The sequence below is a fragment of the Schistocerca nitens genome, chromosome 4, assembly GCF_023898315.1.
Source record: "Schistocerca nitens isolate TAMUIC-IGC-003100 chromosome 4, iqSchNite1.1, whole genome shotgun sequence".
In the NCBI taxonomy this organism is placed as follows: Eukaryota; Metazoa; Arthropoda; class Insecta; order Orthoptera; family Acrididae; genus Schistocerca; species Schistocerca nitens.
In genome coordinates, this window is record NC_064617.1 from 965,028,611 (window position 1) to 965,052,506 (window position 23,896).

Below are 23,896 nucleotides of genomic sequence, written 5' to 3' on the forward strand. Positions count from 1 at the left end.
TGCTTCATCATCTGCAGAGCTAGTTGGCATATAGACTTGTACTACTGTCGTAGGCGTGGGCTTCGTGTCTATCTTGGCACAACAATGCGTTCGCTGTGCTGTTTGTAGTAGCTTTCCCGCATTCCTATTGTTTTATTCATTATTAAACCTACTCCTGCATTACCCCTATTTGATTTTGTATTTATAACCCTGTATTCACCTGACCAAATGACTTGTTCCTCCTGCCACCGAACTTCACTAATTCCTACTATATCCAACTTTAACCTATTCATTTCCCTTTTTAAATTTTCTAACCTACCTGCCCGATTAAGGGATCTGACATTCCACGCTCCGATCCGTAGAACGACAGTTTTCTTTCTCCTGATAACGACATCCTCTTGAGTAGTCCCCGCCCGGAGATCCGAATGGGGGACTATTTTACCTCCGGAATATTTTACCCAAGAGGACGCCATCATTATTTAACCATACAGTAAAGCTGCATGCCCTCGGGAAAAATTACGGCCGTAGTTTCCCCTTGCTTTCAGCCGTCCGCTGTACCGGCACAGCAAGGCCGTTTTGGTTAGTGTTACAAGGCCAGATCAGTCAATCATCCAGACCGTTGCACCTGCAACTACTGAAAAGGCTGCTGCCCCTCTTCAGGAACCATACGTTTGTCTGGCCTCTCCACAGATACCCCTCCGTTGTGGTTGCACCTACGGTACGGCTATCTGTATCACTGAAGCACGCAAGCCTCCCCACCAACGGCAAGGTCTATGGTTCATGGAGGGAGGCGTTAGGAGTGATTTAAAATGGAAGGATCATATAAAGTTGATCGTCGGTAAAGCAGATGCCAGACTGAGATTCACTGGAAGAATCCTAAGGAAATGCAATCCGAAAACAAAGGATGTGGGTTACAGTACGCTTGTTCGCCCACTGCTTGAATACTGCTCAGCAGTGTGGGATCCGTACCAGATAGGGCTGATAGAAGAGATAGAGAATATCCAACGGAGAGCAGCGCGCTTCGTTACAGGATCATTTAGTAATCGCGAAAGCGTTATGGAGATGATAGATAACTTCCAGTGGAAGACTCTGCAGGAGAGACGCTCAGTAGCTCGGTACGGGCTTTTGTTGAAGTTTGGAGAACATACCTTCACTGAGGAGTCAAGCAGTATATTGCTCCCTCCTACGTATATCTTGCGAAGAGACCATGAGGATAAAATCAGAGAGATTAGAGCCCACACAGAGGCATACCGACAATCCTTCTTTCCACGAACAATACGAGACTAGAATAGAAGGGAGAACCGATAGAGGAACTCAAGGTACCCTCCGCCACACACCGTCAGGTGGCTTGCGGAGTATGGATGTAGATGTAGAATCATCGAACATTTCACTGCAGATTTTCCGGACTATTTATAAATTGAAAGTGGAGAGGGGAAGAAAAGAAAGCAAAGGTAGAGGATCTATGCTGTCACCTGCATCAGGACATTACGCAGTACCATCGGCGACGAGTGAAAATGTGTACCGGACCTGCACTCGAACCCTGGACCTCCTGCTTAGTAGGCAGATGCAGTAACCATTGCACCATCCAAGACATAGCGTTATCCCAACTGCACGGACTAACTCGGCATGCCTCAGGGCCTATCCACACTCACTTCGAGCGCCACCTGTTCGCAGTACCTGTCCAAATGTTCAAATGGGTGTGAACTACTACGGGATCAAACTGCTAAGGTCATCGGTCCCTAGACTTACACATTACTTGAACTAACTTATGCTAAGAACAACACGCACACCCGTGCCCGAGGGAGGACTCGAACCTCCGGCGGGAGGGGCCGCGCAATCCGTGACATGGCGCCTCAAACCGCTCGGATAATCCCGCGCTGCGCAGTACCTGTTCCTCTATGTCCCCTCTCTGAGATTCCCACAGAATGTCGGACGTATCTGTGCATCCGCGCCGGCTGTGGTGACCGAGTGGTTCTAGGCGCTACAGTCTGGAACTGCGCGACCGCTACAGTCGCAGGTTCGAATCCTGCCTCGGGCATGGATGTGTGTGATGTCCTTAGGTTAGTTAGGTTTAAGTAGTTCTAAGTTCTAGGGGACTGATGACCTCAGAAGTTAAGTCCCATAGTGTTCAGAGCCATTTGAATCATTTGTGCATCCGCACTGAAGACGGTGGTTCCATTGCGCAGGTATGACTATCAAGTTGTATTAATGCGTGGTGTCTATTCTTTCGGTCATGTCTGAAAGAACATATTTCTGCATTCGTATCATACAATTTTCCAGGCGCCGGCTTTAGCCATACACAAAGTGCACATTTCGCAGAGATTAAATGATAGTAGTTGTTAAGATCAGAGGGCTAGGAGTAGCGCCTTTGAGTAGTAATCAAAATGTTCTGCGTCCTCGGTTCGAACCCAGCCACTGCTTCAATCATGAATGAAAGTCATCGGTATTGGCGGCCAAAGACTTCTGGAATAAGAATGCCTCCTCGTTCTGCCAACGGCCTTGTCAAAGAGGGTGGAGGAGAGGGCAGAGGTTGAGGGCACTCTCCTGACCTTGCGGTTGCGAACTGCCCCTAAAAGGCGGAAGAATCAACAATGAACAAAGGCATGAAGATGCAGAAGGCAATGGAAATCACTGCATTAAAGATAAATAATGTGTAGCCACAGCGCATGTGAATTGTAATTTAAAAAGTGTTATGATGATCTCTCCATCGGCAGAATAGTCCGGATTAGTCCCATATTATTTATTATTATTATTATTATTACTTATTTATTTATTTATTTTCATTAATCGGGCTGCCACGAATTCCTCTCTTCTTTCGACGTCTTCATCTCAGAGTAACACTTGCATCTTACGTCCTCGATTATTTGTTGGATGTATTTCAATCTAAAAGTTCCTCTACGGTCTTTATCCGACGCAGCTATTTCTACTACCCTGGAAGCTATTCCTTCAAGCCTTGTCATGTGTCTGTCTCTTCTTCCTGTCAAAATCTGCCTTAAGTTCCTTTTTTTTTGCCCGATCAACGGAAAACTTCTTCATTTTTTATTTTTATCAGTCCACCTTATTTTAGCCGCGCGGGATTAGCCGAGCGGTCTCGGGCGCATCAATCAAGGACTGTGCGGCTGGTCCCGGCGGAGGTTCGAGTCCTCCCTCGGGCATGGGTGCGTGTGTTTGTCCTTAGCATAATTTAGGTTAAGTAGTGTGTAAGCTTAGGGACTGACGACCTTAGCAGTTAAGTCCTACATGATTTCACACACATCTGAACATTTTTGAACCTAATTTTCAACATCCTTCTATAGCAACACCTCTCAAACACTTCTATTTTCTTCTATTCCCGTTTGTCTGCAATCCATTATCCACTTACACACAACGCTGTGGCTCGGATGCACATTCTCAAAAATATTTTCCTCAAACCAAGACTCATTTTTGTTATTAGCACACTTCTTTTGACAAGAAATACCCTCTTGACACATATTAGGCTGCTTTTCATGCCCTGCTTGCAGAGCCCGTCACGTGTTATTTTGCTTCCACGGTAGATGTCAATTTTATCGTCTCATTACTTCCGTCTCTCTTCTGTCTGCTCTCAACCCATATTCTGTACTCATTAGAAAATTTTCAATACGTCCTGTAATTCTTCTTCACTTTCCTGAAGATGGCAGTGCTATCAGCGAATCTTATCATTCACTGTCATCAGCGAACCCTATCTTTAATATCTTTCTACGCCGATTTCTTTTAAGTGCTATAGTGCTGAATCTGAGTAACTGCTAGAGGTACACTATGTGCTCAAAAGTATCCGGACACCTGACTGAAAATGACTTACAAGCTCGTGGCGCCCTCCATCGGTAAATGCTGGAATTCAGTATGGTCTTAGCCCATCCATAGCCTTGATGACAGCTTCCACTCTCGCAGGCATACGTTCAGGCAGGTGGTGCACGGTTTCTTGGGAAATGGCAGCCCATTCTTCGCGGAGTGCTGCACTGAAGACAGGTATCGACGTCGGTCGGTGAGGCCTGGCACGAAGGCGACGTTCCAAAACATCCCAAAGGTATTCCATAGGCCTGAGGTCATGGCTCTGTGCAGTCCAGTCCATTACAGGGATGTCATTGTCGTGTAACCATTCCGCCACAGGCCGTGCATTATGAACAGGTGCTCGATCGTGATGAAAGACGCAATCAAGTTTCTCTTCAACAGTAGGAAGCAAGAAGGTGTTTAAAACATCAGTGTAGGCCTGTACTGTGATAGTACCGCGCGAAACAACAAGGTGTGCAAGCCCCCTTCGTGACAAACGCGACCACACCATAACACCGAATTATACTGTTGGCACTACACACGATGGCGAATGACGTTCACCGGGCATTCGCCATATACACACCCTGCCATCGTATCGTCACATTGTGTACCGTGATCCGTCACTCCATGCAACGTTATTCCACAGTTCAATCGTCCAATGGTTACGCTCCTTACACCAAGCGAGGCGTCGTTTGGCATTACCGGCATGATGTGTGGCTTCTCATCTCCCGCCTAACTGTCATAGCTCTTGCAGTGGATCTTGATGCAGTTTGGAATTCCTGTGTAATGGTTTGGATAGATGTCTGCCTATTACACATTACGACCCTTTTCAACTGTCGGCAGTCTCTGTCAGTCAACAGACGAGGTCGGCCTGTACGCTTTTGTGCTGTACGTGTCCCTTCACGTTTCTACTTTGCCATCACATCAGAAACAGTGGACCTAGGGGTATTTAGGAGTGTGGAAATCTCGCGTACAGGCGTATGACACAAGTGACACCCAACCACCTGACCACGTTCGAAGTCCGTGATTTCCGCGGAGCGCCCCATTCTTCTCTCTCACGATGTCTAATGACTACTGAGGTCGCTGATATGGAGTGCCTGGCAGTAGGTGACAGCAGAATGCACTTAATATGAAAAACATGTTTTTGGGGGTATCCGGATACTTTTGATCATATAGTGTACCTTACTTCACTGATCGTGCTTTTGATAATGAGCGTAGGTTTGATGGCCAGTAAAGTGCTTTCGGGAAATCGAGAAATACTGCATCCACACTATGCGATCAAAAGTATCCGGACACCTGACTGAAAATGACTTACAAGCTCGTGGCGCCCTCCATCTGTAATGCTGGAATTCAGTATGATGTTGGCCCACCCTTACCCCTGATGACAGTTTCCACTCTCGCAGGCATACGTTCAATAAGATGCTGGAAGGTTTCTTGGGGAATGGCAGCCCATTCTTCAAGGAGTGCTGCACTGAGGAGAGGTATCGATGTCGGTCGGTAAGGCCTGGCACCAAGTCGGCGTTCCAGAACGTCCCAGATGTGTTCTACAAGGTTCAGGTCAGGACTCCGTGCAGGACAGTCCATTACAAGGATGTTATTGTCGTGTAACCACTCCTCCACAGGCCGTGCATTATGAACAGCTCGATCGTGTTGAAAGATGCAACTGCCATCCACAAATTAATCTTCAACAGTGGGGGGCAAGAAGGTACTTAAAACGTGAATATAGGCCTGTGCTGTGATAGTGCCTCTCAAAACAACAAGGGCTGCAAGCCTCCTCCGCGAAAAACACGATCACACCATAACACCACCGCCCTCAAATTTTACTGTTGGCGCTACACACACTGGCGGATGACGTTCACAGGGCATTCGCCATACCCACACCCTGTCGCCGCATCGCCACGTTGTGTACCGTGATTCGTAACTCCACACGACGTTTTTCCACTGTTAAATTGTCCAATGTTTACGCTCCTTACACCAAGCGAGGCGTCGTTTGGCATTTACCGGCGTGATGTGTGGCTTATGAGCAGCCGCTCGACCATGAAATCCAAGTTTTCTCACCTTCCGCCTAACTGTCATAGTACTTGCAGTGGATCCTGATGCAGTCTGGAATTCCTGTGTGATGGTCTGGATAGATGTCTGCCTATTACACATTACGACCCTTTTCAACTGTCGGCAGTCTGTCAGTCAACAGACGAGGTCGGCCTGTACGCTTTTGTGCTGTACTTGTCCCATCACGTTTCCACTTCGCTATCACATCGGAAACGGTGCACCGAGGGAAGTTTAGGAGTGTGGAAATCTCGCTTACAGACGTATGACACCAGTGGCACCCAATCACCTGACCACGTTCCAAGTCCGTGAGTTCCGGGGAGCGCCCCATTCTGCTGTCTTACGATGACTAGTGAGTACCGGGGTCGCTGATATGGAGTACCTGGCAGTAGGTGGCAGCACAATGCACAAAATATGAAAAACGTATGTTTTTTGGGAGTCCGGATTTTTGATCACATAGTGTATTTCTTACCATTACTTGTAGTATCTAGATACTAAAAGGCACCATACGTTTTTCCAGTTGAGGTACTCCAATGTCCTATGTGGGTAGGTTACTCTGAAGGTGGGCGACATTGTCCGAAACCTGGTAATTTTGAAATGAAAAACGGCGATCGACAGACAGAAATTTTTTTATGAATAGGTGTCATTGATAACCGCCGTGTGACGAATATGTCCAGTTTCGACAGAGCTTCTATGTAGTTTCGAAAGTGTGAGAGAGGTATTGACCAAGCTAGTCCTGTGAGAGACGGGCAGGGGAGTGAGGAGGGGTCAGTTGTGTGTTTTACCTGAAATAATCTTTGACAGAAGTGTAGGATCTCGTCTGGCTCTATCCAGTAGTTCAGCAAAAATTCTTTGCCTTTCCTCCTTCTGTTCGTCCGTTAGTGCGCGAGGGACGAGGTCTGCATTAAGTTTCCATTTCCCTAAATCTTCGCGCGAAATCTTATGACACACATCACGATTCAGATTAAGTTCTTCATATCGTACGCACAGTTACATGATGGTTTACTCGCAATAACTGCTTTACACGCTCTAGCTCTGCACTAAATCACTCTCACCACGAAACCTTCTGTGCCACTCGGAAACACTACTTCCTGAAAGTGCCTCGCTTGCGTATGCTTACTTAATCATTGTCCACGTTTCACTTAAGGGTTTTCCCGAGCTTAACACGCAACTTAATGTTCACTCTTTTCTCACAATCAGAATCCATTGTGTCACCGTAACTAATGCGCCAAGAACCCAAACCGTGTGTTTTTAAGTGCGGCCGTGCCACCTTGTGAGTTTCTCTGGCTCTGAGCACTATGGGACTTAACATCTTAGAACTACTTAAACCTAACTAATCTAAGGACATCACACAACACCCAGTCATCACGAGGCAGAGAAAATCCCTGACCCCGCCGGGAATCGAACCCTGGCGTGGGAAGCGATAACGCTACCGCACGACCACGAGCTGCGGACCCTTGCGAGTTTGCGAGGAATCATGGCCGAGGTCATTTCAAGGACGCATATATACCAGGCAACATAAAAAAATTTGTCCCTTTTTAGTATTGCAAACTCAAAAATTAAAGAAAACTGGCCTAGAACTTTTCTCACAGAGGGTGTATTTCAACAGCGAAATAGTCAGAATTAGTCGAAAAGAAAAATGGTCTGCGATTGAACCGTAAATTTTATTTTCAAAATCTTTTCTTAAAGAATTTACTTTATTTACTGGCGATTCACCAAGAACATAAACACATTCAATCACACTAGGTGAGCGTGGAAGTAGTTGCCAGGAAGTAACTGATGGAAAATAAAATTACCTTTAACAAATGCGAATTTTACTCTTAAAAGCCTTTTCAAAAAACAGATTTAAAATTACACTCAGAAAGCACCCTCTAAATATCAAGTTACAATGATTCAGAGGCAGAATAACAAAATTTTTTGCTTTTTATTGCCGGCCGCAGTGGCCGAGCGGTTCTAGGCGCTACAGTCTGGAACTGCGCGACCGCTACGGTCGCAGGTTCGAATCCTGCCTCGGGCATGGATGTGTGTGATGTGCTTAGGTTAGTTAGGTTTAAGTTTTTTTTTTTCAGTAGGAGCCTTCGGGCTGGAAAGCTTCCACTCCCTTTCAACACGGCCATAGTCACGACCGCTCACAACGACCTCTGAAAACTACAATGGTGCAAATCTGCAACACACCAGCTTATCTTAAACTAAAAATTTTAACAACGCACACAAACACATTGACTATGCACCCCATAAGAGGGATGGAAATGGTACAAATACTCACACTAAGAAATTATTTCGAACCTGCCATTGTAGCAGTAGTATATGCTGTGTCCCATCGCTGGTGCGCCGACTATAACACCCCGTTAAATCTTGATAACCTACCATTGTACGCCGGCAGCTGTAGCCGAGAGGTTCTAGGCGCTTCAGTGTGGTACCGCGCTGCTGCTACGGTCGCAGATTCGAATCCTGCCTCGGGAATGGATATGTGTGATGTCCTTAGGTTATTTAGGTTTAAGTAGTTCTAAGTCTAGGGGACTCTCTCCCATAGTGCATAGAGCTATTTGAACCATTTTCGAACCTGCCATTGTAGCAGTAGTAACCGATATAATAACTGCGCCAGACACTTACTGTTTTATGTAGGCGCTGCGGACCGGAGCGCCGTATTGTGCCTGTTCACATATCTTTGTGTTTGAATACGCATCCGTATACCAGTTTCTTTTGCGCTTCTGTGTATTTTGTTGGCGCCGACCTACATTGGGAGAACTAATTACTGTAACGAAGCAAGAGAGATCAGATTTCGCACAGGAAGGGTTAAGTGTTCGTTCTTCTTGCTTACTGTTCTAGAGTGGAAAGGTAGGGAAATAGCTTGAAGACGGATCGATGAACCGTCTGCCAGGCAGTTAGTTGTGAATTGCGGAGTTATCATGTACGAGGGCAGTTCAATAAGTAATGCAACACATTTTTTTTCTGAAACAGGGGTTGTTTTATTCAGCATTGAAATACACCAGGTTATTCCCCAATCTTTTAGCTACACAACACTATTTTTCAACGTAATCTCCATTCAATGCTACGGCCTTACGCCACCTTGAAATGAGGGCCTGTATGCCTGCACGGTACCATTCCACTGGTCGATGTCGGAGCCAACGTCGTACTGCATCAATAACTTCTTCATCATCCGCGTAGTGCGTCCCACGGATTGCGTCCTTCATTGGGCCAAACATATGGAAATACGACGGTGCGAGATCGGGGCTGTAGGGTGCATGAGGAAGAACAGTCCACTGACGTTTTGTGAGCTCCTCTCGGGTGCGAAGACTTGTGTGAGGCCTTGCGTTGTCATGAAGAAGGAGAAGTTCGTTCAGATTTTTGTGCCTACGAACACGCTGAAGTCGTTTCTTCAATTTCTGAAGAGTAGCACAATACACTTCAGAGTTGATCGTTGGACCATGGGGAAGGACATCGAACAGAATAACACCTTCAGCGTCCCAGAAGACTGTAACCATGACTTTACCGGCTGAGGGTATGGCTTTAAACTTTTTCTTGGTAGGGGAGTGGGTGTGGCGCCACTCCATTGATTGCCGTTTTGTTTCAGGTTCGAAGTGATGAACCCATGTTTCATCGCCTGTAACAATCTTTGACAAGAAATTGTCACCCTCAGCCACATGACGAGCAAGCAATTCCGCACAGATGGTTCTCCTTTGCTCTTTATGGTGTTCGGTTAGACGACGAGGGACCCAGCGGGAACAAACCTTTGAATATCCCAACTGGTGAACAATTGTGACAGCACTACCAACAGAGATGTCAAGTTGAGCACTGAGTTGTTTGATGGTGATCCGTTGATCATCTCGAACGAGTGTGTTCGCACGCTCCGCCATTGCAGGAGTCACAGCTGTGCACGGCCGGCCCGCACGCGGGAGATCAGTCTTGCTTGACGTTGCGGCGATGATGACACACGCTTTGCCCAACGACTCACCGTGCTTTTGTCCACTGCCAGATCACCGTAGACATTCTGCAAGCGCCTATGAATATCTGAGATGCCCTGGTTTTCCGCCAAAAGAAACTCGATCACTGCCCGTTGTTTGCAACGCACATCCGTTACAGACGCCATTTTAACAGCTCCGTACAGCGCTGCCACCTGTCGGAATTCAATCAAACTATACGAGACGAAGCGGGAATGTTTGAAAATATTCCACAAGAAATTTCCGGTTTTTTCAACCAAAATTGGCCGAGAAAAAAAATGTGTTGCATTACTTATTGAACTGCCCTCGTAGATGCTGATGAATCTGCCCTATCAAATTATTGTGTAATTAGCATGCGTATATTGGCTGCCTGTACGAGCGATATATTTTTATCCTACTGCAGCTGTCTGGGCTGAAGTAATGGTAGAATTCAGTTACAACATTCACAACAGTTTTAAATATTATTTGACGTGTGATTCTTGAGTTTCTCCCGGCGTATTTGATAGTCAAAATATCCACGGGTGTACTGCCGGTCTACAGCGTCCAACGGGCACAATATTTCGGCGATCATACATGTCGCCATCATCAGGTGAACTGACGGACTGAGCTCCTGTGAACGTGCCGGCACGGAGATCCGTACATTATGGCTGCTCAGGGGGAACTGGGTTCGGTCGCGGCGGCGGCCGATTTAAATACCCTAAGTGGCAGATTCAACGTGCTCTCCGCCCACCCACTACAGCACAACCTGTAGAGATGGATGAAATCACGAGGGAGGAGGTAGGCACTGCGTTTATTCCATATACAGGCGCACTCTCGGGGAAAATCGCCCGCATTCTGAAGAAACACCGGGTCGGAACTGTGTTTTGTCCTCCGAATAAAACTCGTGCACTGGTGGTGAGCGCCAAAGATGACCTCGGTTTGAGGAACGCCGGCGTGTACCAGATTCCGTGTCAATGTGGCAAGTCGTATATTGGTCAGACGATGCGTACCGTCGAGGATCGATGCCGTGAACACCAGAGGCACACTCGACTGATGTATCCGAGCAAGTCGGCGGTCACTGAACATTGTTTGTCGAAAAATCACGCTATGGAGTATGAACGCACGAGGATTCTGGTACAGACGTCGAGATACTGGGACAGCGTTGTTAGAGAGGCCATCGAAATTCGCACCAATGACGACTTCATAAACCGTGACTGTGGCTATAATCTTAGCAAGGCTTGGGAACCGCGATTGGGTTAATCAAGAGTAAATCGAGCAAACGTATAGTTGTGACGACCACGGCGGACAGAGCCATCACACCGACGTCATCTCAGACGCCGTCGCAATCTGTTTCACCGCGCGACCGTGGCGCGGGGCGCGGACGGCGGAGTGAGCGCGCCGCGGGCGGAGGGTATTTAAATCGGCCGCCGCCGCGACCGAACCCAGTTCCCCCTGAGCAGCCATAGTGTACGGATCTCCGTGCCGGCACGTTCACAGGAGCTCAGTCCGTCAGTTCACCTGATGATGGCGACATCTATGATCGCCGAAATATTGTGCCCGTTGGACACTGTAGACCGGCAGTACACCCGTGGATATTTTGATTATTATTTGACGTGTTTGAAAGTATGTATTTTCTTGACCCAATAAATGTGTTTCAAGTACTGAACGCCAGTTTACCTTTCTTTCAGCACTGGGGAGTGAAGATTGGTTCAAATGGCTCTAAGCACTATGGGACTTAACATCTGACGTCATCAATCCCCTAGAACTTAGAACTACTTAAACATAACTGACCTAAGGACATCACACACATCCATGCGCGAGGCAGGATTCGAACCTACGACCGTAGCAGCAGCGCGGTTCCGGACTAAGGCGCCTAGAACCGCTCGGCCACAGCGGCCGGTTGAGGAGTGAAGAGAATTTACCATGTGACCATTGACAAAGATATCTACTGTGAATTTTGCTTCGGTCATTAATAAATTCTAATATCATGGTTGTTCGTAGATTTTGTTACTGTGTTTCGATTTTCATGTGCAAAGAATGGTCACTCATAACTGTACCTTCACGGTTCAGGCGCCAAAATGCGCAACAAAGCAGCTCTCACAACGCAAGCGAAGTGTGGCGGCGATGTGTAAACGAAAACGAGTACTTGTAGCCTGGGAGACTCACAAGGGGAGGCCGCCAATTGTGAAATTCAGATTCGATTCATACTGTGCATAATAAAAGCTCATGGCCAGAGGTGTAATGTGGCAAAGCACCAAGATGCACTTCTCAGCCGTTGTCGAGAAAATCGACAGTTAAAAGAAACCGTTGCGGTGAAATACGCTCTACGATTAAGAATATTCAACAGCGTCGTGGCGCAGCGGTAAGCGCTCGGGATTGTATTCCGAAGGTCGCCGGATCGAATCTCGCACCATGCAACTTTTTTTTTTTTAGTATTTGTTTTTTGTTGGTTGGTTGGTTGTTTGGGTGAAGAGACCAAACAGCGAGGTGATCAGTCTCAAAGGGTTAGGGAAGGATGGGAAAGGAAGTCGGCCGTGCCCTTTCAAAGGAACCATCCCGGCATTTGCCTGGAGCGATTTAGGAAAATCTCGGAAAACCTAAATCAGGATGGCCGGACGCGGGATTGAACCGTCGTCCTTCCGAATGCGAGTCCAGTGTGCTAACCACTGCGCCAACTCGAATTATGCATATAATAAGTTGTTGAAAGTTGTTTGTCGTGGAAAAACTGGCGACTTCGAACATCATTATGTTTTCCGCAAACAAAGTTGTATTTCACAAATGTTATTAATTGTCTTCATAATGTTAACCACGTATAGTTAACGGAAGACGTAGAAACGATATTCCGAAACGAATACGTATAGCGTAAGTCAAACGTTCGAATTAGAATAGAGACCCCACGAACACAAATTCGCTGTGGCAGCTATGAAATATAAACTCCGTTACTCGGTCGTTACACTTGAAGGACAGATGTTGAATGGGCCGAAACGAGCCGCCGCATAACAGCGTAGTTGCCTGCTAACTTCGAAAGAAGGTAGATGCGGTCCCTAGCGCAACTTATTAACATCGTCGAAAATCAGTGCGGACGGGAGAGCTTTGGTACACCCTGATAGACAAACGGAAAAATGGAGGCGGTACAATTGGAGAGCCATCCGCCTTCACCAACATGCATAAGCAATTCATTAATAGCTTATATATATATATATATATATATATATATATATATATATATATATATATATATATATATATATATATATATATTTGAAATACAGAAAACTAATAATAAAAAAATTAGCATGGCGCGAGATTCGATCCGGCGACCTTCGGATTACGAACCCGAAGGTGCTTTACCACATTACACCTCTTGTCAGTAGATAAATGAGACGCTAGAGGCGCTGCAGTAGACACATTTGCCAGTTGCCACAAGTGGCCAAGAAATTATTCTTCATGCTTTCCCGGCGACCTGTTGACATCTTGGACATTCGGGAACCCAGCCGGATATTCGCGTCGTTCTCGCACGATATTTCAACAGCGTGCCTCGCTGTCTTCTTCAGGTGCTACCTGAGACTGGTCCTTGGGGCGCGCGCTCGCATCGTCAGTATCCGGCGATGGGGGTAATGCAGCATTTACCCTGTGGGCACTGACTGCTTCTTCTTGACTTCTTGTCGGAGGGTTAGTCGTCTCGTTGTGGTGTGTCGTCTGGGTGCGTAGGAATGTGCTTGTTATATGAAGGTGGGTCTACCGCCTGTGCAGTAGGGCCACGGGCCGCTTATAGAGGTCTGTTTCTTCATTTCGTCGGCCGAGCCGGCGAACGGGTGGTGAGGGTGCTTCTCTGAGGTTCCCGTATGTTCTCGGGGCTCGCTGCTTGATGAGCTGCATCATTGCCGGCACCCGGGCTGCTTCACGTACAGGGTGTTTCAAAAATGACCGGTATATTTGAAACGGCAATAAAAACTAAACGAGCAGCGATAGAAATACACCGTTTGTTGCAATATGCTTGGGACAACAGTACATTTTCAGGCGGACAAACTTTCGAAACTACAGTAGTTACAATTTTCAACAACAGATGGCGCTGCAAGTGATGTGAAAGATATAGAAGACAACGCAATCTGTGGGTGCGCCATTCTGTACGTCGTCTTTCTGCTGTAAGCGTGTGCTGTTCACAACGTGCAAGTGTGCTGTGGACAACATGGTTTATTCCTTAGAACAGAGGATTTTTCTGGTGTTGGAATTCCACCGCCTAGAACACAGTGTTGTTGCAACAAGACGAAGTTTTCAACGGCGGTTTAATGTAACCAAAGGACCGAAAAGCGATACAATAAAGGATGTGTTTGAAAAATTTCAACGGACTGGGAACGTGACGGATGAACGTGCTGGAAAGGTAGGGCGACTGGGTACGGCAACCACAGAGGGCAACGCGCAGCTAGTGCAGCAGGTGATCCGACAGCGGCCTCGGGTTTCCGTTCGCCATGTTGCAGCTGCGGTCCAAATGACGCCAACGTCCACGTATCGTCTCATGCGCCACAGTTTACACCTCTATCCATACAAAAGTCAAACGCGGCAACCCCTCAGCGCCGCTACCATTGCTGCACGAGAGACATTCGCTAACGATATAGTGCACAGGATTGATGACGGCGATATGCATGTGGGCAGCATTTGGTTTACTGACGAAGCTTATTTTTACCTGGACGGCTTCGTCAATAAACAGAACTGGCGCATATGGGGAACCGAAAAGCACCATGTTGCAGTCCCATCGTCCCTGCATCCTCAAAAAGTACTGGTCTGGGCCGCCATTTCTTCCAAATGAATCATTGGCCCATTTTTCAGATCCGAAACGATTACCGCATCACGCTATCTGGACATTCTTCGTGAATTTGTGGCGGTACAAACTGCCTTAGACGACACTGCGAACACCTCGTGGTTTATGCAAGATGGTGCCCGGCCACATCGCACGGCCGACGTCTTTAATTTCCTGAATGAATATTTCGATGATCGTGTGATTGCTTTGGGCTATCCGAAACATACAGGAGGCGGCGTGGATTGGCCTCCCTATTCGCCAGACATGAACCCCTGTGACTTCTTTCTGTGGGGACACTTGAAAGACCAGGTGTACCGCCAGAATCCAGAAACAATTGAACAGCTGAAGCAGTACATCTCATCTGCATGTGAAGCCATTCCGCCAGACACGTTGTCAAAGGTTTCGGGTAATTTCATTCAGAGACTACGCCATATTATTGCTACGCATGGTGGATATGTGGAAAATACCGTACTATAGCGTTTCCCAGACCGCAGCGCCATCTGTTGTTGAAAATTGTAACTACTGTAATTTCGAAAGTTTGTCTGCCTGAAAATGTACTGTTGTCCCAAGCATATTGCAACAAACGGTGTATTTCTATCGCTGCTCGTTTAGTTTTTATTGCCGTTTCAAATATACCGGTCATTTTTGAAACACCCTGTAGGTGCTGCGCAGGGAATGATCTCGGGACACGGAATATCCTTCGTAAGGCAATGTTCCGCAGTCGCTGCAATTTCTCGATGTGGCAGTCGGCTGCATTGGCCCAGACTTCGCAGGCATATTCCATGATCGGCCTCACGCAGGACTTGTATAAGGTGAGTCTATCGGGAGAGAGGAGTTCTCATTGAGAAGAGGGTACAGAGCACCAAGATGGGCCCATGCCTTCTTTCGTACGTCAGCAATGTGCTTGCCCCATGTAAGCTTTGGGTCAAGGATTGCTCCTAGGTACTTGGCCTCGTCCGTCCAGGGGATGAACTCCCCCAGGAGTTGCAGCTGGGGTAACGCTGGCCTTCGTCGCCTGGTGAGCAGTAGTGCCTGGCTCTATGTGGCATTGAATCCGATTTTCCATTTTGCTGCCCATTCTTGTAGGTCGTTGCAGGCATCCTGCAGGCGCCGATGTACGATGTGCGGCCATCTGCTGTGAGTGATGAGTGCGGTGACGTCTGCGTACATCGCCCTGGTGACCTGCGGCGTCTTGGGGAGGTGAGACGTGTAGAGGGAGTAGAGGACCGGTCCGAGAACTGACCCCTGAGGTACTCCCGCTCGCACTGGTAGTATGGTGGAGGTGGCGTCTTCGGCTCGTACCGCAAACGTTCTGTTCTGTAGGTATGTTGCGAGCACCTGAAAGTAGGCTCCTTGGAATCCCAGCACAAGAAGTTTGTACAGGATTCCGTTGTGCCATACGCTGTCGAAGGCTCTGCTGATGTCCAAGAAGAGAGCTCCGCAGAAGTCCCTATAGTTCAGGGCTTAACAACTGGCTGGTTTTGAGCGCGAGTACTCGCGTCTGCTCAGGCACGTGCTCGCGAGCAGGTACAAGGTCGTGGAGTAGGGAGGGAGGGGAGGGAGGGGAAATGTGCGCGCATGTTTGAATGTGATCTCGCGTTCTTAGCAGATTTAACTAGCCATCTGAATGCTTTGAAAATTTTACTACAAGGTAAAGATCTGCTAATTACTCATTTCATAGATCGAATACGAGCTTTTAAAATGAAATTGACACTTTGGGTGAGTCAGCTGGAATCAGGAAACCTAGCTCATTTTCCTAAATTATCATCCATGCAAGATGTTCACAAAGACTGTGAACGTTATTCACATAGTTTAGTTTATCAGCGCTTTCAAGATCTGACAGCACTATACAGTGATTTTGATCTGTTCTCTCCATATTCAGCGAATATTTAAGAGATTCGTCCCGAGCTGCAGCAAGAAGTTATTGACCTGCAGTGTGACAGAGACTGCAGAGACAAATTTCAGAACAAGAAAAACATTTTGGAATTCTACAGACACTTCCCTCAGGATAGATTTCCTCGTTTGCACAAACTGGCGGCTACAATAATATCAATGTTCGGTTCCACATATGTTTGTGAACAACTGTTCTCTGCAATGAAATGTAACAAGACGCGCTTGAGAAATGCATTATCTGATCGAAATTTAAACTGCACGCTGCGCCTAAAATGCACAAGAACAATTACTCCGAACATAGACGCAATTGTAAAGGGCAAAAAGTACAAGATAACGGAGAATCCCACACTTAAGTGACACCTTTTATTGTGTAACAGTTCACAAATTAATACGAATGCAGAGGCATACACTAAGCTAATAAAATTATGTGGCATGTGTACATTCTCCTTTATTTGTTTCATTTGTCGCAGTAATAATTCGTGAGTGATATCCCTGCAGGTGGCCGCGGATTTACATTGACTGGCGGCAGCTGTTGTGTGCCCCACGTGACTCTCCCCACTCTCCGCTCTGGTCCGGTAGTGGGGGTAGCGTGCTCGCGCTGCTCCGTGCTCGCGCCTTGCTGCTCTGTGAGCACGTATGTTGTGAAGCCCTGCTGTAGTTAAATGTGTCTGTGGCTTCCTCAACCACTCGCAGTAGTTGTAGTGTGGTGGAGTGGTCTGCCCTGAATCCAAATTGTTCCGGTGGCAGCAGGGCTCCATCGGTGATCGTCCTTTGTAGTCGGCTGAGGAGGATCCTTTCAAAGACCTTGCTGATGAACGGCAGAAGGCTTATGTGCCGGTAGTTTGTAGGGTCGACCCGACGTTTGCCTGGTTTGGGGACAGCTACGACCAGAGCACGCTTCCACGCCTTGGGGTAGGTCCTGCTGCGGAAGATCTGATTGAAGACGTCGGCTAATACTTCATCAGCTGCAGGCGGTAGTGCTTTGAGCGCCAGGTCTGGGATGGCATCGTGTCCTGGAGCTTTGGTTGTAGGCAGCATCTTAAGGCAGGCTCGGACTACACGAGCTGTCACCTGCGGGGTGTCTTCTTCTGGTCACTGCAGCGAGGTAGTTGGCCAGCCGTTCTTCCACAAGCTGCTCGTGTCGTCTGTCCGGCGGGGCTTCCATAGGACGGAAGTTCCCCTCAAAGACGTCGGCGAGGGCGTTGGCTTTCTCCTGCGGACGGTAGACGGTGCCCGCCGGCGTCTGTAGCGGTGGGAGGCGTGATCGTGGGCGCAGGAAGTAACGGGTCATGTCCCGCATCGAAGAGTCGGGTGGTAGGGCCGCTATTTTGTCTTATCTTCTGTTGCGGTGCCGCCTGGATCCGTCTTGGTGAGTAGGTTGGCCTGTCTTTTAAGTGCCGGGTTGTAACCTCCCCCTCACTTATCGACCTTCATGACAGTGAAAAATTATACCGCGTGTACCTAATGGAAATTTGGGAAAAGCAATCGTCACCGAAGTTAATCTGTCGGTAAAGAGGGAGGAAAGGGTTACATCTAAATGAAAGGAAAAATGCAAATGAAACTGGTGGAAATTAATTTTGAAAAGGGGTAAAGTTAATAAAGAAAGTAAATGCGCGGCCGTTACGTTAACAATTAACTAGCGGTAATTAGATATTTGAGATTTGGGGGAAATCACGGTCGCCAGTCCTAAGGACAATTACTATAGTAACTGAAAAAGAAAGGTTATTACACATATAATTAGCACTAGAAGCGTGGCAACTGAAGGTTGACACGTGTAGTGTGAAAACTGAAAGTTTGTCAGAAGTAATAAATTTCGCTACACTCTGACTTAATTTAGCAAAAGAATTAATAAAACCGGAAAATCGAAAGTTAATTTAGTGACTGAAGTTAATAGTGAGCTTTCTTTCTGAAGCACATCGAAATTCAGTAAAATACGGTTAGTCATGGACTACCTCAACAATCATTTCAAAAGCTACTTGAATCTACGCAATTTAGAAATAAGATATTTAACTTTGAACTTGAATTAAATCATTCTGAACAATTAACAATAGTAAAATTTAGTACGTACCAAGCTGAGCTGCAGTCACAGGTAAGCTAAAATACGGTAACAAAACTCGCACTCTTAATTTGTGCTTCTGTAATGTAAATATTGTAGCCAGCTATGAATACCTTAACTGAACTATGAAATTAAAGCAGCGAAATCGAATGATGCTGGCGTTTGAATTTCAACGACACTCGGGTTCATTTCGGAAAAGGAAGGGACCCTGCTTGGCAATGCAATTGGGACAATGAGCAACAAAGGTTCATGCTAAGTTGCTGTAATTTTGCGAGGCAAATGGAACAATTTGAAAAGCTGAGGTCTGCCATACAGTTCTGAAACTTTACGTGCTTTTAGTCTTCCTTGTTGGTTGATTGAAGGTTTGAAGCCGTCGATCGAGGAGGTGGCGACAGTCACTCATTGTCGGCCGTCGCTGTTGCAGAAGCTGGATGTTGGCGCGCCTTCTTCTCGACACGGTCACCAGGCGAAACGGGCTCTTGATGTGCGCCAGCTAATGCTTCCCGTCCGCGACACCATGTCAGAAACTATCATCGCAAGTCGAGCGCAATTACATGCTGCCAAACCCCGAAAGCGCGGCAACTCGCGGGAGCTACACACAACACACCTGCTCCACTCGCTACTCCAGCCAGACCCTCTCTCTGCCCGCGCTCCACGCGGCAGAGTTCACACTACCAAAGATCCTACACACTTTGATTCTTCACACGACCTATCGATGTAATCGTTCGATAGCAGTTTTCCCTAGGCAAGACCCAGCGTAAAAATACAAATAATATTTACGAAACAAATCAATTATACATCGACATAAATGCATATATATATATATATATATATATATATATATATATATATATATATATATATACAAATAGTAAAACAATTACAATATATAAAGGCACAGAAATGTCATATATTCAGGTAACAAAATAAGGAAAAAACTTACAGTACAATAGATGGAAATAGGAGGATATGCATTTCCGGCGTTACAGGGTCTCTGGTAAGGCGCCAGTCTTTAAGGAGCCGATTTCTTGTCGTGACGTCGTCCAGTATGTCCTGTGGTAGGACGGGTATTGGGCGATCGCGAGGTCGAGGCGGCGGTCTGGCTGTTGTGAGGGCATCCCTGATAGATGTGTGAAGGTGGTGAGCGAAGGCGTCCGCAACTGCGGCGTCAGCAGGGCGGGTGGCCCTCAGGTTGTTCACTACTTCGGCCTGGTATAGTTTCCAGTTGGTTTTGCGGTAGTTGGTGTGTCCAGATCGCCGAGTCGGGCCCTCGGACAACGTAAACACCACCGGGAGGTGGTCAGAGGGCAGTTCGTGGATAACTTCTGCAGTGGTGAAAGCTTGGAGTCCTTTTGCAAAGCCGATGTCGAGGACGTCGGGCCGATTGTTGTTGCGTGGATAGTGCGTCGGTTCGTCGGGAGCAGTGATTTGCATCCCGGCTCTCTCCGTGGCATCGTGTAGACGTCTGCCATGATGTTGGTAGTTCTACGAGGTGCATTCAAGTTCTAAGGCCTCCGATTTTTTTTTCTAATTAACTACTCACCCGAAATCGATGAAACTGGCGTTACTTCTCGACGTAATCGCCCTGCAGACGTACACATTTTTCACAACGCTGACGCCATGATTCCATGGCAGCGGCGAAGGCTTCTTTAGGAGTCTGTTTTGACCACTGGAAAATCGCTGAGGCAATAGCAGCACGGCTGCTGAATGTGCGGCCACCGAGAGTGTCTTTCATTGTTGGAAAAAGCCAAACGTCACTAGGAGCCAGGTCAGGTGAGTAGGGAGCATGAGGAATCACTTCAAAGTTGTTATCACGAAGAAACTGTTGCGTAACGTTAGCTCGATGTGCGGGTGCGTTGTCTTGTGAAACAGTACACGCGCAGCCATTCAAATGGTTCAAATGGCTCTGAGCACTATGGGACTCAACTGCTGAGGTCATCAGTCCCCTAGAACTTAGAACTACTTAAACCTAACTAACCTAAGGACATCACACACATCCATGCCCGAGGCAGGATTCGAACCTGCGACCGTAGCAGTCGCACGGTTCCAGACTGTAGCGCCTTTAACCGCTTGGCCACTCCGGCCGGCCGCAGCCCTTCCCGGACGTTTTTGTTGCAGTGCAGGAAGGAAGGAATTTGTTCTTCAAAACGTTTTCGTAGGATGCACCTGTTAGCGTAGTGCCCTTTGGAACGCAATTGGTAAGGATTACGCCGTCGCTGTCCCAGAACATGGACACCATCATTTTTTCAGCACTGGCGGTTACCCGAAATTTTTTTGGTGGCGGTGAATCTGTATGCTTCCATTGAGCTGACTGGCGCTTTGTTTCTGGATTGAAAAATGGCATCCACGTCTCATCCATTGTCACAACCGACGAAAAGAAAGTCCCATTCGTGCTGTCGTTGCGCGTCAACATTGCTCGGCAACATGCCACACGGGCAGCCATGTGGTCGTCCGTCAGCATTCGTGGCACCCATCTGGATGACACTTTTCGCATTTTCAGGTCGTCATACAGGATTGTGTGCACAGAACCCACAGAAATGCTAACTCTGGAGGCGATCTGTTCAACAGTCATTCGGCGATCCCCCAAAACAATTCTCTCCACTTTCTCGATCATGTCGTCAGACCGGCTTGTGCGAGCCCGAGGTTGTTTCGGTTTGTTGTCACACGATGTTCTGCCTTCATTAAACTGTTGCACCCACGAACGCACTTTTGACACATCCATAACTCCATCACCACATGTCTCCTTCAACTGTCGATTAATTTCAATTGGTTTCACACCACGCAAATTCAGGAAACGAATGACTGCACGCTGTTCAAGTAAGGAAAACGTCGCCATTTTAAGTATTTAAAATAGTTCTCATTCTCGCCGCTGGCGGTAAAATTCCATCTGCCGTACGGTGCTGCCATCTCTGGGACGTATTGACAATGAATGCGGCCTCATTTTAAAACAATGCGCATGTTTCTATCTCTTTCCAGTCCAGAGCAAAAAAATCGGAGGCCTTAGAACTTGAATGCACCTCGTAGAATTCCAGGCAGTGTGCTTGCAGTTGAAGTCTCCTGCAGCGAAGATTCGTCTCGGTCCACGGAATAGTGCGTCGGCGTCCTCAGGAAGTAGCATCTTCTTGGGCGGCTTGTAGATGGGCCCCTGCACAGTAGTCAGTTCCACTGCTGTGAATTTTATGTGTCGTAGCGGAGGTAGGGGGGCTGCACAGCGCTGCAACGTGGATCACACGTATACTGCCGTGCTTCCGCCTGCCGTAGGTCTGTCATTTCTGTGGCATGCGTAGTTGGCCGCATTGGCTCGGATGCCTGGCTTGAGATGCGTTTCGGTAACCAGGCATACGTCTATGTCATGCTCCTTTAAGAAGTTACGGAATTCCAGGATGCTGGGGTAGAGCCATGCCGCATTCCACGTCGCTATTTTGAGTGTTTCTAGTCGTCTAGGCCTGGCCATTTTAACAAGAATATAATATAATAAGTTGTCGTCTCTTCCTCTAAGAATAGATGATGAATGCAGTTAGCCGCTAACTTTGTGTAATGTCTTGTCTGTATAGAGGTGTATCTGTTGCCTTTAAGATCCCTTCACCTTCACACATAAATCTATACAGTAATGTAAGGGCCTCCCATGTCTTGGCTGATCCGTGATAAGACAGGCGAAAAGTTAGACTAATGGAGGATTATTAGTATTACCTCTATTTTCATTCGCTCTCTCTCTCTTTCTCTCCTTTATCTATGTACAGTTTTTAATATAATATTTCATTACGTGAAATCAGCCAAATAGGATCTTTGGTGGAGTCCTTCGTCTTGGTAATCAGTGGCTGGCTTGCTGTAGGAGATCTTTACCTTTATTATTACTGTTAAACACTGTATTCAGTCGGGAGAATCAATCGTGTGGACAATTTGTTCCTTTTACGAAAGATTGCGAATTCCAGATGTGTACGAAGCCTTTTTGGACGATTTAACACAGACTCAGTGATTGCAGGCTCTCTTCGACACAGCTGAAACTTCCCCACTAATTACAGGGCCAACGTGATCATCAAATGATTCAGAAAAACTCATTCGTTCATTCACTCCAGAACAAAAAGTCACAAACCTTATTTATGAAGGAAATTGTGTATTAAATCCATCTCCATTACATGTCCAGATCTCCAGTGATTCCACGTCTTAATTATTTTCCTTTTACAGTCACTTTCTCTTCAAACAAACCGCTAGTGGCACAAATGTTAAGTGGCTCTATTTAGCGAGAAGAAAATCAGAATATGTATCTCTCAGAAACACGTCAATCCCTCAATCCATACTCCAGAAGCTGTCCTAGTTACCACTCTTAACAACCATGGAGAATGCATATATTCATCTCTGTTATTTCAAAGAATAAACGTACTAGAAAATACTTTGGCGTCGACGGGTTGTCGCCGCATATACAGGGTGATTCAAAAAGAATACCACAATTTTAAAAATGTGTATTTAATGAAAGAAACATAATATAACCTTCTGTTATACATCATTACAAAGAGTATTTAAAAAGGTTTTTTTTCACTCAAAAACAAGTTCAGAGATGTTCAGTATGGCCCCCTCCAGACTCACGAGCAATATCAACCCGATACTCCAACTCGTTCCACACTCTCTGTAGTATATCAGGCGTAACAGTTTGGATAGCTGCTGTTATTTCTCGTTTCAAATCATCAATGGTGGCTGGGAGAGGTGGCCGAAACCATATCCTTAACATACCCCCATAAGAAAAAATCGCAGGGGGTAAGATCAGGGCTTCTTGGAGGCCAGTGATGAAGTGCTCTGTCACGGGCTGCCTGGCGGCCGATCCATCGCCTCGGGTAGTTGACGTTCAGGTAGTTACGGACAGATAAGTGCCAACGTGGTGGCGCTCCATCCTGCTGAAATATGGATTGTTGTGCTTCTTGTTCGAGCTGAGGGAACAGCCAATTCTCTAACATCTCCAGATACTGTAGTCCAGTTACAGTAGCACCTTCGAAGAAAAAGGGACCAAAAACTTTATTGGCTGAAATGGCACAGAAAACGTTCACCTTAGGCGAGTCACGTTCATACTGAGTTGTTTCCCGCGGATTCTCAGTGCCCCATATACAGACATTGTGCCGGTTGACTTTCCCGTTAGTGTGGAAAGTTGCTTCATCACTAAACACAATCTTTGAAACGAAAGATTCATCTGTTTCCATTTGAGCAAGGATAAAATCACAGAACAGCGCCTCAAGCGAACAAATGTAAAACTAAATGAAACTTTATAGCTCCCTTCATTCGCCGACAGATAGTGCTTAGCTCTGCCTTTTGTCGTTGCAGAGTTTTAAATTCCTAAAGTTGTGGTATTCTTTTTGAATCACCCTGTATTACGACAAAATCAGATCAGATACTTTTCCAAAGTGAATGAATGTGGATGGTTTGATTGAC